Consider the following 14885-nt stretch of genomic DNA (forward strand, 5'->3'; position numbering starts at 1 on the left):
TTTCTGACCTGTAATAATCTGCCAAATGTTTTTTCTATCCTTCTACAAGCAGTTTACAACTTCCTAATTTTCGATGTATGTCTAAATTGAGTGTTAATTACATTTATGTTTGAGGGATAAGCTCAGTCACCAAAACTTTCCATCTCTTCTTTCAGTGCACTTAATTGTATTCATATCATGTAATTTAATTTAATCCTGCAGAAGTTTGTACTAAGTTTCAAAAATAGAAGTTGAAGTTATAACAACGCTTTAGGTTCAGAACAAAAAGAGGAGTACAACTATCTAAATTCATGAAACTTATTGGATTACCCAACAAACTCAATTGCATTAGTTCTTTTTTTTTATGTACTCTTGATAAAATAATAATCAGTTTTTATGTACTAAGATGTTTTTGCACTTTCTCTTTTTCTGCCAAAATATATCTGACTTTTAGTATGTGGAGACCAATTATGTTGTTGCATCTTCCTAATTTCATCAGCCTGTTCATAAAAACACAAAAAAGATAGGACTTTGACTGAATACTCATGTTATTCTGTAGATACTACTGTTTGGTTAGCTATATTTCCTACAAAAATGGTACTAAGATTGAACATTGACCGAATTGAATTAGCAACACGAGATTGGATTTGCAAAGTTCAAATTGTCGAAATGGGACGCCCGCGAGAAAGCCCTGACAAGAAATGTAGATTCCAAAATTTGATTTTGGAAGATGAAGAGGTCAGCTCATTATTATATTTTATCTTATGAATATTGCTCTTTTTCTTTTTACCTCATCTGAACATTTTTCCTACATTTGCCCGTTGGTAAGCAGCTACAGTGATTCTCAAGTTAGTGAATCTCAACTTTGTATAACTTTTATTTTCAGGAATGCCAGATTAAGGCAGTTATGTATGCTGATGAAATTGAGCAGTATGCAGATAAGCTTAAACTCATCAATACCTACCTCATCTCTACAGCAAGAGTCAAACTCTCGCCAACTTCATACGGCAAGCCAATACATAATCTTTACTGGATTCTTGATAAAGAAACAGTAATTGAACATATCAAACCATCTAATGAAGTTGAAAAACCACTTCCACCGCCAAGCAAGCTGAATATCACAACCTTGGACCACATTCCTCATCTGATGGTTGATTCTACTACTGAAATTGGTATATCCATCCTAATAGCTATTATCAGGCTAAAACATATTATACAGTATTCTTTTTAAGTAAGTGTTTTGCAACATATATGACTGCTATGTTAATTTCTGTTTATGACTGCCAACTTGCTCAATCTTGGATTTTTTATATTTCTTCTTTTGTTTTATTAGAGATTGTAACTTTGACACAAAAAATGGCGAACATAGAGACGTTTGCTTTCCAGGCTGAGGTTAATCAGTTTCTCAGTCTTATTATCAACACTTTCTCGGTGAACTCATAAGAAATTCTTCCAATGCAAGTCTGAAGAAAATTTTTTTTTCCTGTATTCTCTTTCTATATTGTTTAACGTCACATCTAAGATACTGTAATTTCATGCTTTTTCTGATTTTGAAATTTGATTAGTTTAGAGCAATCTTAGTTTTTTTATGGTCTTAGTAAATATCTTAATGGGATCTTCTACAGTATTGTGGTGTTGTCAATCTATGTGATTTTGAAATTTGATTATTTAGAGAAATCTCAGGATTTTTATTGTATTTGTTGATAGCTTAACTTGATCATCTAGGATACTGTATACCCATTAATCCTTGTGGTTTTGTAATTTGATTATTATAGAGCAACCTGAGTGTTTTTCTAGGTTGTTTATGTGTGTTGTCTTTGTAGATAGCTTAACGCGCTCTCTTAGGCTAATGCAGTGTCGTCCTGGAAAGTTGGTCATTATGTATTATATATGCAGATATACTGGCAATCGTTCTTCGTTGTGGTCCTCAAAAATACGCAGGTCGCAGTCATCATAGGTGTCGAGAATTTACCCTTTGTGACAATCAGTGAGTATAAGATTTGACCTTCTATTTTCCCATTTTCTGCAAATATTTTGAATCAGTAACCACTTTTTCCATTTGTTTGATTGCATCATCAATTATGGTATGAGCGTTATCATAGTACTTACTCTTCTCTCCTTATGTTCTCACGCTCTCAGGAAAAATCAGTTTCTCCTCACTCTATGGGAGGATTTCGGAGAAATAGGACATGAAATTGCCTCTAAAATGGCAATAGAGGCAGATCTGATTGTAATCCTCAGAAGGAGTATAGGAATCTCTACTTTTCAAGGTACATATGCACTGAACTTTTACCAAGATAATTTTAGATAATAACAAAACATTATACAAGCTATGTGTTATACAGGGTTGTCACTGCAGACTAGGTTCAATTCCACAGTACGTGTGAATCCTAATTACCCACAAGCAGTAAAACTCATCAATTGGTACTCACATTTCATCATTATTCTCTAGCTTTATTTTGCATGTAAAGAACCTACTCAACATATTATCTATTGTAACAATAGGGCAAAAGAAAACAAATCAATGTTGTTAAGTCGTGCGTCAGAGAAAACCTCAACAAGCTCATCTGTCACTCCCATGATAGTCACTCCTACTGGCCAACAAGTTATCTCTGTTGTAGAAATCTCATCAGCACCTTCTGTAAGTCATACTTGAAGCTGCTCATTTGAGAGTATGCTTACTAATTTTCTCATTGTCTACCTTTGCCTAAATAATAAAAACAAATTATATTTACTCATGAGTAATTTAACACGTATTATGCATATGATATTTTTCGACAGATGGGAGTGTTCTATGTTGAAGCAGAAATGTCCATATTAGATGAATTCCAAGAGTTTTGTGTGCTTGAATGCTCAGGATGCAAACAGAAGAAGCGCACAAAGAATAGAAAGGATTTTGAATGTCCAAAATGCAATCGGAAAACAGCATTAGTCCCTCGGTATTATACTTTTGATTTGTAAATTACACTTTGTACAAAATATAGCGTATATTATGCACAAATTTCAAACTTGCCATCATTTCAGGTGTATCTTTCAAATTGATCTTATTGATGGTACTGCTACAACCACAACATTTATTTCTGCTGAATTGGGAGAAAAATTACTCTCCATGACAGCGGAAGACATATTTGATATAACTTGCACTTAGGTGATCTCTCATTCCAGCTGGCTACTTGTACACATGTATTGTCACAATACCATATGTCTTCAGCAGAAACAGTTTACCATATATGCTTAGTTCTAAAGTGTTTGTTGTAACTTTTTACATTTACAGTGGCAATCATTGTCTCTTGATAATGTCCATCAGATGTTGTCAAACAAAGTATTCCAAATTGAGTTAAGGAAGTCATCTTGGGGCAGCTCAAATAGCACGCATGCAACTTTGTCCATTCTTTCCTACATGGAAAAGGAACATACTCCACAGAGCACTACTGATAGGAATTCTAAAAAGATAAGGCCTTTGGAAATAAGTGAGGTGGATGTGATAGCAACAACTACTGCAGCTGGTTCCTCAAATGCGACGCCAAAATTTGAACCACCGACACCAACCAAAAAAGTGTAAAAGGTCAGTCTACATCTCACTTTCACACCAAACTATAAGTCACAATGATTATCAATTCCACATATTTAGAAGTATTTCAAAAAGTTCTGGTAAAAAAAAACAACACAGTTTTAAAAAGTAAAGGTAGAATCATTTATTTGTACTAAAGGTAGTACTAATTGTACAGTAATTTGCCCCTTTTGGAGTTAAAAAGGACAAACACTGCATCTTTAAATTTTCATTGCCTAATGATCAAATAGAGTGTAGAATGAATTGAGTTTAAGTTTCTATGCTTCAATTCTGGTTGTTTTGAGCTCCTTTTCCCTTTTTATTTTAATATACATGCTTAGGAAAGGAACAGGGAATTAGTTACTATGATTTTTCTTCTCCTAGACTATTTTTTAAAGCTAGAAGAATATATGTTGCCTCCTTTTGCTAAAACATTGTGGAGAATGTGGTTTCCTCCAATTTTATTTTAAAGATTTTGTTTTACTTGAGATGCTTCTTCCATGCTATCATATTTATCACTTGCTTTACATTCACATGTAATTGAATTTTTTGACCGATTTGTGGTACTACCGTAAAAAATCTCAAATGATATTTGGGGTCTCTTCGTTCGCAAGTTTTACTTAGTTTTCTCTTGCTGACCATCTAAATCGTTGATTCTACTTCTATTAGAGATCAATGGTGTAGAATCTACACCTACTTGTGAAATTATTTTTTATTTGTGCTCTACTTTTTGTTTTAATTCGGTATATAAGATTTGGATATTTAACTGTAGTATTTGTATGTATATGCCTTTTGCTCTTTCTTCATGTATTATTACACCTTTCCAAATGCATGTATGATATTTTGGCTTTATGAGCTTGTGTTTATAAATGATTTGTTTCGAACTTTCATGTATTTTTGTAGGCGTTATCACCATGTGATTTTGTTGGATATGCTTTCGATTTTAATGTGATTATTAACCTATAATGGTAGTTTTTTCCGTTATTCTTTGGATTCTTAGGTTGTATGTAATTTTCCTATGCATGTTTGAAAATGGAAATAATTATGTATACATCTCTCTCTATTTCGTTGTAGACGTAAACATATTCTGATTTGTCACATATGTTGTATCCTCACATGTTCGATATTCAGAGCTTTTATATGTCTTTGCTTTCATTTGCCTCAATAGTTGTCCAAAGAAATTCATTAGTGAAGTCAAAATAAGATAGCCACTAAACTACACATATCTTCATAGACGTTTTCTCTAAAATTAAAATTAATTGGATATTTCTACTGATTGTTTATGGTTAATGTAAGAATTTACAACCCACTACATTTCTCTTCCTTCAAAGTTCTAATTGCAAAGACCTCTCAAGTGGTATACTGTAAATTTTCATTGATCTATTTTCTGTCTCAGCTTTAAGAAAAAATGCTTTGCAAAATGGAAGACCTCATCTGAAATTTTCCCAATTAAACTTAAGCCATGCTGTATGCACATCCTATTTCCTTCTTTCTTTCTTATCATTTTAATTGCATTTTTTGTGATTTTATGAATTGATGAAATTGAGAGTTCATTTGTGTTTCATTCCGAGTGCTCAAGTACGAGTGATTTTGGATCGACCAAAATCAAACTTTGTTTATAGGCATTTTTGTGATTTTTTATGAATAGATGAAATTGAGTATATTTTGTGCTACATTCCGAGTGTTCATGTGTGAAGTAACATGAGTATGAGTGATTTTGTTCATTTGTTATAGAATCTATTTGAAATGGATCGAGTTGATCAAAATTTGTTGTGATTGATTTAGATTGGGTCCTTGAATTTCGTTCTCTTTGATACCTAATGGCCATATAAATTTACCTTCAAAGTGTTGCTCATTTTGGGTGATTAACCCCCCCCCCCCCCCCCCCCCCAACTCACCATCTATTGTTCTTTCTAAAATTTCCATTTGCTCTTTTGGAGTTTCTGTACTAAAGATGTGCCACTTTGGATGTTAATATTTAAATTGTTTTGCTATGTGTTGCCATATTTTCAGTTTCTAATATACTTTAAATTCTCTAATTACAGGAACTCCCTCACTTCATTTTGCCACTTTTGCTTAATAGGGAGAATAAAATGAATCAGTCTCCCTATACTATGGGATTTTGAATGAAGAAGATTTGCTACTAAGAAGCGAACTCCGATGTCCTCTACATATGATAAACAATGACATGCCAATCTTATATACCAAAACTGAAACATCTGCTATACTATTTTGGTTGTATTACATTAGTTAGTATTTGCAGATCATTCAAATCGGCATCATACTGATGTCTGTTGTACATATTGTAAATATATCTAATAATATATAATATATGTAATATTATCCACCTACTAATGTGATCAGTAAGTTGTGCAAGTCTTTTGAAATCCAAGAAGTATACTACTGCAAGAATTTACAACGCACTACATTTTACTTCCTTCAATGTTATCATTCATTTGAGATTCAACAGGGAATCTATCACTTTTATCGTCATTCGTTGAATTTCTTTCTATTTGATACCTAATGGGCATATAAATTTACCTTAAGGGTCTTGCTCATTTTGGGGGATTACCAGTAGCCCCCCCCCCCAGCCCCCCCCCCCCCAGCCCCCCCCCCCCCCCCCCGCTTTAACTGATCATGTATCATTCTTTTTGAAATTTTCATTTGCTCTTTTGCAGGTCGGCATCATACTGATGTCTGTTGTACACATTCTCAATATATCTAATAGTATATAATATATGATATTATCCATCTTCTGCAAAAGTCATCACCCTTGATTCATTAATATTAATATTTTAACAAACATAATATTTTGACTATTGGGCCCGTGCTTGCCATGGGCCTTCCCCATCTAGTTTATAGCTATGCCTTTGTTAATGTTTTTCTTTTTCTTACTTTTTCGTTAATTATTTTATTTTTTTATTTATTTTGTAGCATGAGATTTTTAAAGTTTTTCCAAATAGTTAATTTTGTTGTTTATTAGCTGTTTTTCTTTTGTTTTAGTTTTGTTCTAACACTACCAAATGAATTGATATTAGACTGCCACTTGGGTGAAAATAATCATTTTAAAGTTTTTTTCTCTAAATTCATAATTACTAATTATTATAATATTTTTTTCTTAATATCATGCTCATAACTTTTGAATAAACTAAAAAAAGGAATCAATTTTTGCACATTATTGTTATATTATCTAATAATAATTTCAATTTTTAAAATATTATTTATTAACCTTGATCTCATTGGCCATGTCTTCAAATGTAAATACTACCTTATACAAAGAAAATTAATAGTAATTTTGAGGCTCTAAATAATATACGATTTGTATTATTTTTTGTGACGATTTTTTATTTAAAAAACCAGAAAAAGTAAGTGAAATTTTACTTGAATATTAAGTGTTATTATATCTGCACAATAATCATGCCAAAGTATTTCGTAGAGGATTGATATCGTAAACCTCTTATCAATATAAGTCTTGAACACTTATATCTATAATCAAAAGAAAATCAAGCATGTAACGATTTCAATTTGTACATATAATAATTGCTTTTAATTTGCACAAAAATCTAGTTTTATCTATTCTATTTCTACCCAAAACACATTAAATAAATTTTGTTACATTTCATAATATATCTTTTAACTTCTGCGAAGTAACACAAAACCTTAGCTATAACTTTAACAAAAAAATTGAGAACATTTCATGGAAAAAACAATTAATCAAATAAATCATATTTGATAAATTTTATATTACGTTAAACCTCTTGTTCATATAAGCCTTGAAAACATACTTGTAAATAAATGAAAATGAAGCATTTCATGAAATTTAAAATTATAATTTTTTTAATTCATTTATTAATGTCATGTGCATAACATTTGATTAATAAACCCAAAACAATAATTGATTTTTGCACATTATTGTTGTATTATCTAATTACTTAAATTTTTTAAATATTATTTATTAACTTTGATTTTATTGGTCATTCCTTCAAATGTAAATATTAACTTATACAAAGGAAACTAATAGTAATTTTGAAGCTCTAAATAACATACAACTTGTATTATTTTTTGTGATAATTTTTTTAAAATTTTTTTTACAGAAAAAGCAAGTGAAATGCTTCTTGAATACAAAGTGTTGTATTTGTATAATAATCACACCAAAGTTTATCTTGAAGGATTGATATTGTATAGCTCTTACCGATGTAAGCCTTGAGCATCGATATATAATCAAAATTTGTGATAACATTGCTGCAACAAAGTTAAATGTAACACTAATATTTAAATTACAATGAATATGAAATATTCAAAAGTCTTAATTGATTTTAGACAAATTTACAAATCAATGTAAAATGTTAATATATTTTACTCATAATTTGATGCCTTTATTGCATTTGATGAATTGCAAGTATATTAAAAAATAGCAAATACTGATTAGAGTAGCAATAACCTACAATCAATTTCTACATTGATTTCACCAATGCAAATATTCATTTGTGTTCACTCAATCTATTCAAGTGTATGATGAAGAAATGAACATGATTGTTATCCAAGTGCCTTGATCTATTCATGAGTCCAAGTAAGAGGGATGTCTGAATCTGAGTAAGAATACTCAAATTTGAGAACTCATAATACGTAAAAATAGCATAAGAGGATAGAATAATTATATGGATTATTTTGAATAAACAGAAAATGTATAAGATCTATCACATAAATTAATACAAACTGATTTTAATAATTGAAATCCCTGTTATACTATTCGGTCAAATTTACAAATACCTTCTCAGACTTATGGTCTCTGTACCCTTTGACATTAAAGCCTTGCATATCGCAGAGCCAACATAGCCCCTCTGATCCTATGACTACAATCCGTTAAAAAAAGAAAAATAAAGATAGATAAAAGATGAATCAAACACCAAACAAATAATATATATATATATATATATATATATATATATATATATGAAAGAGATACAACCTAAATTTTTCTTAAACAACAAAAGTCTAATTACTATTGTTGAACATCTCACATGAAGTCCTATGAACTATTAAACATCGTAAATTTGCAAAACTACATATATCATAAATGCATTATAATATACTCCATAAACTATGAAGGTGAATTGAATTTAATCCTTGCAAAACTATTTTCCAAATAGTTTAAAACAGCTCCATAAAAAGGTACATGAATTGATATAAAAGGTTAAATTTTAAGCAATTCAACTTTTTAGAAAGAAATCCAAAAATGTTGCTTGAATTTTTTCGCAAATATCTATCAATGTCAAAGTAAAAACTAAAGCAAGAAGTTTCAAAATTTAAAACTATTAAGACAAATATGAAAGTAAATTTAGAGAGAAAATTAACATTATACCTTTAAAGAAGTGTGGTTGTAGAAATATTAGTTTGTCCCATTAACATGTTAAGAAGATCAATATGAGTATGTATTGAGCCATTTCTTCACCATTATTGAGATTTGAGAACAAAGAGAACAAAGAGAAAAGAAGAGTGAAAAATTATAGGAGATAGATTTAAAGATAAAAACTTGAGAAGTTATAAATACATTAAATTTACTCCGAAATCAGGGCAAGGGTAAGTTGAATTTTTTTAATTAGTTTATAAAAAAAAAAATCTTGCAGTTTTTAATTTAAGATAGAATTGGGAAGTTAGTAGGTAGTTAGTTGATTTTTTTTTCATTAATAATTGAGAATTTTAATTACTATAAAATTAATTTGAAATTTTTTAATTACTATAAAATTAATATGAAATTTTTTAATTATTTTATAATTAAAAAATTCTAGCAGTTTTTAATTTAAGATAGAATTGGGAAGTTAGTAGGTAGTTAGTTGATTATTTTTTTTCATTATTTTACATAGATTTTTAATTAATTTTCAATCTTTTTTAAGATGCAAAAAATATTTCTAATTTTTATTGAATTACTTTTTGGATAAATTTCAATTTATAAATTAAAATAATTTAAATCATGAAAATTTTAAAATAGAAGAAGAAAATACTTAATCAGTTACCTATATTTTAGGAATCCACTACTTCCTTTACGTAACTAAAAATTTAAAAAATAATACTTAACATTTACAAAAATTTAAAAATGATCCCACTATTTAAAAATAATAATTAGGCAGTTAGCTTGAATTAGGAACAAACACATTCAAATTTTATTTTATTTTTTGTAAAAAAAAAAAGAGATCAAAACATCAGTTTTTTTACGTAAACAAATTTTAAAAAATGTTTTTTATTTATGTTTTTTAAATGTTTTATTTTTTAAATTGTTATTTATTATTTAATACATCTACAAATTTTGTGGTGCTGACATGTGTCTATATTTATTTAATTAATTATTGATTATTAAAAATTAGTTAAATTTTAAAATTAAAAAAATTTGTTGTGTTGACATGTGTCGTTCTAAATCTAATTATTGACATGTGTCTATATTTATTTATTTAATTATTGATTATTAATTATTTAAAATTTATTTAAAATACTGAAAATTTGTGGTGTTGACATGTGTCATTTTTTTTCACCTTTTATATATAGATAGATTTATATATAGATAGATTTTTCCTAAACTATTCTCCTAAAAATGTAAGGTAGTTAACAACATCATTAAAAGAAAGGATAAATATGAAGAAAAAAAATTCAATTAACAAATATCTTGAACTTTGAAAAATTCACTTATTTTGAACTATATAGAAAAAACTTATGATAGTTCACTTAATATGGATTAGAGGGAACAAATCTTAATAGTAAAGTTGGTGAACTTTTGTTCATCTTCTTGGTGAAGGTCCAGTTTATCACAAACTAATTCATAAATAATCTCTTGATTTTTCAATTCGACAAGTGAAGTAGACATTTTAAAAAAATCTATCTATATATAAAAGGAAAGGAAAAAATGACACGTGTCAACACCACAATTATTCTTGAATTTTATTACTTTTAGTTATTTTAAATAATAAATTCAAATTCAATAACTTAATTTGCTTTAGTTAATTTAAATAATAAATTCCATTTTAAAACAAAATAACAATTTAAAACAGTTTTTTAAAAATCAGATTTTTTTTAAAGAACTTATTATCATATTTTTTATTGTATTACCGATGGAAAAGTGGGTAATAATTCACTAAATTTTAAAATCCTTTTAATCAGACATTATTATTACTAATAATAATAATAATAATTGAATTTCAAAAATATGTGTAAACTTATAGAAACCACCATAAAATTTTTATTTTTTTAATTACAATAATAATAATAATAATAATTTAATTTAAAAAATATGTGTAAAATATTTAAATAACAAAATTTTAGAAAAATAATAAATAATAATAAAATAAAATAAAAAACGGCTGTGAATCAACCTTTTTCAAAAAATAAAAATTAAAGTTTTTAACTCTTATTAATAATAGATAAAAAGAAAAAATGGTCACTAATTAATATGGAAAAATCATTTAAATAATAAATTTATAAATTGAAAAAGTATAAATGAAAAAGAAAATCAAAAGGGTTGTGAATCAACCATTTTCAAAAATTAAATAACTTAACTCTTATTAATAATTAATATTAATAATAATTAATAATAATAATGAAAAGTAAAATGGCCACTAATTAAATGTGAATTTTTCAAAAAAATAACCAACTCACGAATTTATTTACTTTTAAAAAAAAGAAAATGTATATAAAAAAAAGACCCAAAAAAAAGAAGAAGATAAAATCTAATAAATTCCATGTTTATCTTACTTCCCATTTAAATCTGAAAATTTGCTTAAAGGATAATCAAATACGGTATAATTTAAATCTGAAAAAAAAAACTTATCTGAAAATGGTTTTTTTTCAAATATGTAACCACCTTTTATTTTTGAATTCCTATAATAAAGGCAACCACCTACTTTATCCATTTGCTTCATTCATTCTATAAATAAATGTCTTCTTTTTTCAGAAAAAATTTATTCATTTTCTTAGTATTATCCTTTAGAACAATCATTTTTCGGAGTGAGAAATTCATCTTCAATGCACAAATGTATTGCTTCAAGCAGTGAATTATCATATGCATTAATTTAAAATCAGGTATGAAGAACTATCCAAGATTTTTTAAAATTACATACCAAAAATGTGGACTTCTATCAACTATCAATATGGTTGATAGTTGTTACAATTGATTAATTATTTACAGTCTATTGTTCTTCTTCTAATAAATAAAATAATAGTTTAAAAGGAAATATTGTTGTATAAAGAAGTATGGGTGGTCGTTGATTATTTATATTATAATAAATATAATTCTTTATTTATCATGTGAGTTTCCAATATAAAAAATTACCATGCACTAAAATTATTTTATATCTTGCAGATTTGAGTTGATGTGATCCCCGCAACATGAAAATGTCAAGTTGAAAGTGGTGGCGTGTGTGTGTGTATATTGCTTTTGTGAGGAAATCTACTATGTCATTTGTTAAATTTACAAGTACTAATTTTTCAGACTTATTTTAATTAAAGAAGAAAAAGTTTTACAATTTATGGGAAAAAATTCATTCTAATGATAAGATTGTACAATTGAATTCACGCTACATAAAATAAAATTAAAAAGAATCAAAACAATTTTAAGCAAACACATTGCCATTTAAAATATATTAATATAAATATATCAATAAAATTGTCACGAGGTACAATGTGTTGTATTTTCAATGGTAAAACTGAAGGAAGAAGTCATTAACATTCTTGCTAAGAGTAGGCAGATCTGATGTTCACTTCATATTACTTTCAAATTTACATTTTAAGAGAATGTGCTATCGTATTTTTCATGTAGGAAACTTAGTTTGCTTTCCTAATTTTCTATCAATTTCTATTAGTTTTTGCCTTATCTTTTACATTTTAGTTTGGAGATGTTATTTGCATTATAGAGAATGATGTTTTATGCTATTATTTGGAAAAATATATGTTGGATACAAAAATAAATTGACGAACTATTAAAAAATATTGCAATGAAGACATAGTATATGCTAACATATATGCAATCATCTCGGATTTTATAACTGAAGAAGATGATTCACATAATTTTGCCGAAAATGTTTAGTAAGTTCTATTTCTTAATTACTTCATATTTATTAATGATTATCTTTATTATGCACTATGACGAAATGACTTAAAATAGTGTGATTTTTTTTTTTCAAATTGAAGGATTGCATAGCATGTTGAAGATTGAAGGGTTGCATAGCATGTGACAAGAAATGTCTTCTTCTTTTTTAAAAATTTAATAACTCAAATTTATTATTTATTATAAATATAAATTATAATAATAAATTGAATTTAAAAAATAATAATTCCTCTTTAGCCAAAATAATAAATTAAATAATTTTAAAATAATAATTTATTTTAATATATAGGCTAACTTAGAATAAGAAGTATTCCCTATTATATCTTTTAATAATCATGTAAACTAAATTGTCATAATGTAAAATTATTATAGCTTTTTATCCTTTATAAATAAAATATATAATAATTAAAGCTAACGTTAAATTGTACATACAGAATAAAAGACATATGGACAATTTTATAAATATATGGCTTATCTTACTATACTAGAAATTACATTTGAAAATGGAATAAAATAGATGAGATTCACGTTGATAAAAGTTAGGATTTAGATTAGTGAGAATTTATATAGTGAAGCTTAATTTGTGTTGTAATTCTTATTTCTTTAGCAATTTAACAAGCTCAGAAGATTTCAATATAATGAATGATAACTTGCAAAGTGTTATTTTTAGATTTTCATCTTGATCAACTTTATTTTATCATTTCAAAATTTTCATTCTAGCATATAAAATCTCTCCACATGTATTTCAATTTAAAGATAATAATTGATATCATTGCTTTCAAATTTCAAATTAAAATTGATTTGAAATGACTTACCATGTATGTTTTCATGTTATATTCATAATATCATGTTGGTGGCGTTTATAATGTCTAAACTTTTTCTGATTAATATTATAAAAAATATATTAATTATTTATATAAAATTAATTTAAAATTTTAAAAACTATATCCTACTATTATATACATGCACTTTTGTTACTCAATAATAATAATTCATATTAATTATTTTTAAGTTTAAAAATTATTATATTTTAAAATATCCGCGCAACGCGCGAGTATGTATACTAGTAAAGTTAAATGGTCAAAGTCACACTTCCATTATCAGTTGTTCTTTTTTTCTACCTAAACTATAACCATATATGTATTAAAACACACATCATTTAATAGATGATTGTATGTAGTGTGCACTCTCTAATTGTATTAAAAAAAATATGTCAAGTAACAGTCCACATGAATAAATATTTCCATTTATGCAGAACTAAAATAATTTTTAGTTTAAAACTTAAGGGGGTTAATATTTTTGGATAAAAATCTAAATCGGATCATTTGTAAAAATTCATGGGTCATTTGTAAAATGATTCACCCAACATCTTCATTCTCAACCAATGATCCTTATCCTCAATTGTGGGTGTGACTTCAAATTGCTACTGTTGACTTTGTCCCCCCAACCTCCCCTATTAAGTTGTAATTATGTCGTAGATTCTAGATTAATCAAGTCAAAGGATAGTTAAGATGGTGGTAATCTTTGATGAAACTCAGGTAAAACTTGAAAGTCAAAAGATTGACAAGAAAGTTCTAAGGAGAAGGTGTGAAAGAAGTAAATTGAAAATGGAAGAACATTTATAGATTTTAGAAAAGAAACGCCAGCATTGCTTGGATGGCTGGCCATGGGTTTTAACCAATCACAGGAAGACACGTACTTGGAGCATTAAAAGTGGGGGGACATGTGTCACATCAAGAAATGTCAGAGGAATTTTCATTAGCTTTCGGGCTAGAATTGAATTGTTTTCCATCTTTCTGTCAGAATTCTTTGAGTACCCAAAAAAATGCGGGACAATCTATGTAATGTCCAACAACTTCTACGCAAAGATTCGAATCATCCTTTGTATGTGTATAGATTCGAACCCAATGAATTCTAAGTTGTGCATATATATTAAGGTCCTTTACAAAGTGTAGTAAGTATATCAGATATGGTTTAGGGTCGTAAGGAAACTCAAACACCAAGCCAAGTTCAAAACATTTCTATCAGTTATGTTTTCACATGAGTCCCTACAAGGGTCAACTTCAAACGACCATACCTCTCAGAATAGTAAGATTTAAGTGACTTGTGACCTATCGAATTAATGGTCTACAATAATTCTTTTCAACGTCACTGACCGCTCATCAACCCGACTCTTGAGTAAAACGTTATCTGATTTTACTAGAGAGATGTCATATTGAACGTGCGCTCCATGTGCCTGGTAGCGTGGGCGCATCACTCTAGGCC

At 27.8% G+C, this 14885-nt stretch overlaps 1 protein-coding gene and 1 pseudogene across 1 annotated transcript in view; both read left to right on the top strand.

Moving 5' to 3' along the window:
* The window catches only part of LOC125825438 (uncharacterized), a 1130247-nt gene that overhangs the window by 534872 nt on the left and 580490 nt on the right, over positions 1–14885 (top strand). The window lies entirely within an intron of this gene.
* Positions 574–3541, top strand: LOC125825433 (replication protein A 70 kDa DNA-binding subunit B-like; annotated as a pseudogene).

Source organism: Solanum verrucosum, unplaced genomic scaffold (genome assembly GCF_900185275.1).
Source record: "Solanum verrucosum unplaced genomic scaffold, falcon-dt-bn FXZP01000101.1, whole genome shotgun sequence".
Classification (NCBI taxonomy): domain Eukaryota; kingdom Viridiplantae; phylum Streptophyta; class Magnoliopsida; order Solanales; family Solanaceae; genus Solanum; species Solanum verrucosum.